We start from the raw sequence: 5,148 nt of genomic DNA, 5'->3' as shown, positions 1-5,148 counted from the left end.
ACTCCGGAAGTGAGAGCGGGAGGCAGGCGGGAAGAAGCCGCGCGAGGCCTGGCGCGCGGGAGGGGCTGGCGAGGCGCACGCGCAGAAGTTTCTTGACACTTGGGCAGACTGGGTCTCCGTCGCGCGGCGCCGCGGAAAGGCTGGAACGGCACGGTTGGCTGTTAGCCGAGACCGGGGGGTGGGGGGCGTGCCCCCTGGTCGGCGTCGCAGCCCGACGGGCTGGCCGGCTGCTACCTCCGGGGGACCAGGGGCTTGGGAAGTTCGTGCCTGGGCCAGGGTCGCTGTTTCCTTTCGCGGGCACAGTGAGGAGCCTACGAGGTGAGGTGCGTCCGGGTGGATCCCGGGCTGCGGCGACTGTTACATTCTCCCCGGCCGGACCGGAGGTGGAGCAGAACTGGGGGCGACGAGCTTGACAGGGATTGGAGCTGGACGTATTTAGGTTCAAAACATTCTCCTGCTCGCTTTCTTCCTCTCCACTCTTTGGTCAGGAAGACTTTGGGGCGGGGTACCCCCCAACCCACACCCTCAAATTGCTGGCCTAGAGGGCACAGCGCCTTTTTTTTTTTTTTGAGACGGAGGCTCGCTCTGTCGCCCAGGCTAGAGTGCAGTAGCGCGATCTCGGCTCACTGCAAGCTCCGCCTCCCGGGTTTACGCCATTCTCCTGCCTCAGCCTCCCAAGTAGCTGGGACTACAGGCGCCCACCACTGCGCCCGCCTAATTTTTTGAAGTTTTAGTAGAGACAAGGTTTCACCGTGTTAGCCAGGATGGTCTCGATCTTCTGACCTCGTGATCCGCCCGCCTCGGCCTCCCAAAGTGCTGGGATTACAGGCATGAGCCACCGCGCCTGGCCCACAGCGCCTTTCTAAAAGATGCAGTTGGGCTGCTTCTAAAATAATGAAGCCAAACCTCGCTAATTGTGGGGAAAAGATAGCCAGAAGCAGCAAACTTCTGCTGTGGACGTCCGATATAAACTGATCCTCTTGAGCTGGATAATGCTTAGTTGGCTATACCTCCCGCCCCCCCCCCTTTTTTTCTTCCTTTTTCCTTTTTTTTTTTCTTTTCTTTTTTCTTGAGACAAGGTCTCGCTCTGTGGCCCACGCGGGAATGCAGTGTCATGATCATAGCTCACTAGCCCTGAACTCCTGTGCTCAAGTAATTCTCCCGCCTTGGCCTCCCAAAGTGCTAGGATTATGGGCATGAGCTACTTTACCCAGCCTGTTTTTTTCTGTGCAAATAAATGCACATGTATTTTAGATTCCTTTCATTTTTATTGCTACAGCATTTTTCCACCAGACGCTTATGGATCGACAACTACATCAAGTGTTGCTGTAGACCAGGAATCAACATTTTGTATAAAAAGGACAGAAAGCAAATATTTTAGACTCTGCAGGTCAGGAGGCAAGATCAAGGATTTTTTTTTCCTTTTTTTCTAAATGTCCTCTGGTTCATATTTTCTCATGAAGATTGAGGATCTTATTTAAGTGTTTGTTTGTTTGTTTGTTTGTTTTGAGACACAATCTTGCTCTCTTGCCCAAGCTGGAGTGCAGTGGTGTGATCTCGGCTCACTGCAATCTCTGCCTCCTGTGCTCAAGCAATTCTCCTGCCTCAGCCTCCAGGGGAGCTGGGACTACAGGTGCGCACCACCACGCCGGGCTAATTTTTGCATTTTTAATAGAGTCGGGGTTTCACCAGGTTGGCCATACTGGTCTTTAACTCCTGACCTCAAATGATCTTCCTGCCTTGGCCTCCCAAAGTGCTGGGATTACAGGTGTGAGCCACCCTACCCAGCCTTACTTAGGTATTTCTATAATCAGAAAGAAAAGTTCGTAAAATTTTTGTTGGTGAAAATCAAAATATGATAACTGAGTAGTTTCTTAAACACAAGTTGCTACAGTTGGAATGTTTGTTCCTAATCCCCAGTGAAACAGTGTTAAGAGGTGGGGCCTTTAAGAGGTGATTGGGTTATGAGGTCCTGCCATTCATGTGTTAATGGCTAATAGCTTATGGGAGTGGGACTGGCTGCTTTATAAAAAGAGGAAGAAAGGCCAGGCTCAGTGGCTTATGCCTGTAGTTCCAGCACTTTGGGAGGCCAAGGCGTGCAGATCACCTGAGTATCAGGAGTTCGAGACCAGCCTGGCCAAACTGGGGAAATCCCGTCTCTACTAAAGATACAAAAATTAGCCGGGCGTGGTGGTGGGTGCCTGTAATCCCAGCTACTTGGGAGGCTGAGGCACGAGAATCACTTGGACCTGGGAGGCAACGGTTGAGGTGGAGGTTGCAGTGAGCCGAAATCGTGGCACTGCACTCCAGCCTGGGCAACAGCAGGATTCCGTTTAAAAAAAAAAAAAAAAAAAAAAAAAAGGAAGAGAGACCTGAGCTTGCACACACAGCCTGCTTGCCATGTGATACCCTGTGCTACCTCAAGACTCTGCAGAGTCCCCGCCAGCAAGAAGGCCCTCAACTTTGGATATCTCAGCCTCCAGAACTGTAAGAAATAAATTTCTGTTCTTTAAAAATTGCCCAGTCTCAGGTATTCTTTTATAGCAGTGCAAAATGGACTAAGACCCAAGTCTATTCGTAAGAGTGGAATTCTTTTGGGATATAACATTTCACTTAATTGGGGCTCCCAGGTTGTAGTTCCTGTCGTCAATTGATTGCACATGTTCACCTTTGAAAACCCTTCCTGGCTCACAAAAACAGGCGGCCAGCGCTGGATGTGGCTTATAGATGGAGTCATGCACAACTCGGATCTCAGCTCTGCTCTCAGGGAACTCAGTCTATGGCGGGGAAGAATCCCAAAGTCAGTAAACAAATATATCATCTCAAAGGTGTTATTAAGGTGTTATTAAGGAGAAGAGGATGCTGAGACTATGATACAAGGGAGGGTGGGGCCCAGGCTGATAGGGTTGTCAGGAAAGGCTCTCGAGGTGAGGTCTGCACTAAGATCTGAACAAGGGGTCAGCTCTGAATACCCTAAATACACAGAACAGTGTGGGATCATACTATTTTTTTAAGTTTTTTATTTTTACTTTTTTGAGATGGAGTTTTGCTCGTTGTCCAGGCTGGAGTGCAACAGCACGGTCTTGGCTCACCGCAACCTCCGCCTCCCAAGCGATTCTCCTGCCTCAGCCTCTCGAGTAGCTGGGATTACAGGCATGCACCACCACACCCAGCTAATTTTTTATTTTCAGTAGAGACGGGGTTTCTCCCTGTTGGTCAGGCTGGCCTCAAACTCCCAACCTCAGGTGATCTGCCCGCCTCAGCCTCCCAAAATGCTGGGATTACAGGCGTGAGCCACTGCATCCGGCCCTAAATTTTTTTATTTTTTTTGAGACGGAGTCTTGTCTGTTGCCCAGCCTAGAGCGCAGTGGTGCGATCTCGGCTCACTGCACCCTCCGCCTCCAGGTTCAAGTGATTCTTCCACCTCAGCCTCCTGAGTAGATGGGATTACAGGCGCCAGCCATCACACCCGGCTAATCTTTGTATTTTAATAAAAACGGGCTTTCACCATGTTGGCCAGGCTGGTCTCGAACTCCTGACCTCAACTGATTTGCCTGCCCTGGATTCCTAAAGTGCTGGGATTACAGGCGTGAGCCACTGTGCCCGGCCCATACTGTTCATAGAAGTCAGTAATCCACAGTGTGGACACTTTGATGCCAAGTAAGATCTACATTAAGAAGTTGTTTTTGCTTTTTTTTTTTTTGAGACAGAGTCTTGCTGTCACTCAGGCTGGAGTGCAGTGGTGTGTCCTCTGCTCACTGAAACCTCTGCTTCCCTGGTTCAAGCAATTCTTCTACCTCAGCCTCCCGAGTAGCTGGGACTACAGGTGCACACCACACCCAGCTAGGGTTTCACCATGTTGGCCAGGCTGGTCTCAGACTCCTGACCTCGGGTGATCCACCTGCCTCGGCCTCTTAAAGTGCTGGGATTACAGGTGTGAGCCACTGCTGCGCCTGGGCGGTAGTGTGATTTTTGAGGCTGCATAAGTTGCCATGGTGTGGACTCACCACAGCTTATTGAAGTGAGACTCTGTTGTCTGCTGGCTTGGTTCCATTTTTAGGCCACTGTATCTTAGTGTATATCTTAGTGTATATAGGGTTGGGCACGGAGGTTCATGCCTGTAATCCCAGCATTTTTGGAGGCCAAGGCAGGCAGATCACTTGAGGCCAGGAGTTCGAGACAGCCTGGCTAACATGGAGAAACCCCGTCTCTACTAAAAAATAAATAGCTGGGCATGGTGGTGTGTACCTGTAATCCCAGCTACTCGGGAGGCTGAGGCAGGAGAATCGCTTGAGTCTGGAGGTGGAGGCTGTAGTGAGATGAGACTGCACCACTGCACTCTAGCCTGGGCGACAGTGTGACTCTGTCTCAAAAAAAAAGTGTCTTAGTAGATATGAATCTTGCATTGAGTCAAAGGGTGTGCAAATTCAATACTGATATTGCTCAGCTACCTTCTAGAAAGATAGTACACCCATGGTCACTACTTTCAGACATCTGTTTCAGATTGTTTACAATGCTGCTGGGCGTGGTGGCTCATGCCTGTAATCCCAGCACTTTGGGAGGCTGAGGCAGGTGGATCACTTAAGTCAGGATTTCAAGACCAGCCTGGCCAACATGGTGAAACCCCGTCTCTACTAAAAATACAAAAATTAGCTGGGCGTGGTGGAAGGTGCCTTTAATTCCAGCTAATCAGAGGCTGAGGCAGGATAATCACTTGAACCTGGGAGGGGGAGGTTGCAGCAAACCGAGATCGCGTCACTGCCCTCTAGCCTGGGCGGCAGAGCGAGACTGTGTGTCAAAAAAACAAAAACAAAAAAGCTATATATCTGAGACTGAAAATGTAAGCATCACAGGCGCCTGGCCTACCAAGCTCATTTCAAAGGGTGAAACCAGAACCCACTGGTCAAAAGAAAGCAGTAGAAAGAGCTGGTAGACCAGCTACTGCAGATACTCTCCAGCAAGTAAAGGGGACACCCTGAGTGAGATGAGCCTTGTGAACAGACTCACCTAAGCAGCAAGGTGGAGGGCCAGGTGCACTGAGGGGGTTCTGTGGCCCAGATGTCTGCTGGTTGTGATTTCTTGACTCTGGACCCCTTCATCGGAATGGTCTCACTGTGGTCAGGGTCAGATGGTAACTAAAGTTTTGTG

The sequence above is a fragment of the Rhinopithecus roxellana genome, chromosome 8, assembly GCF_007565055.1.
Source record: "Rhinopithecus roxellana isolate Shanxi Qingling chromosome 8, ASM756505v1, whole genome shotgun sequence".
Classification (NCBI taxonomy): Eukaryota; Metazoa; Chordata; class Mammalia; order Primates; family Cercopithecidae; genus Rhinopithecus; species Rhinopithecus roxellana.
This window is presented reverse-complemented; position numbering follows the sequence as displayed.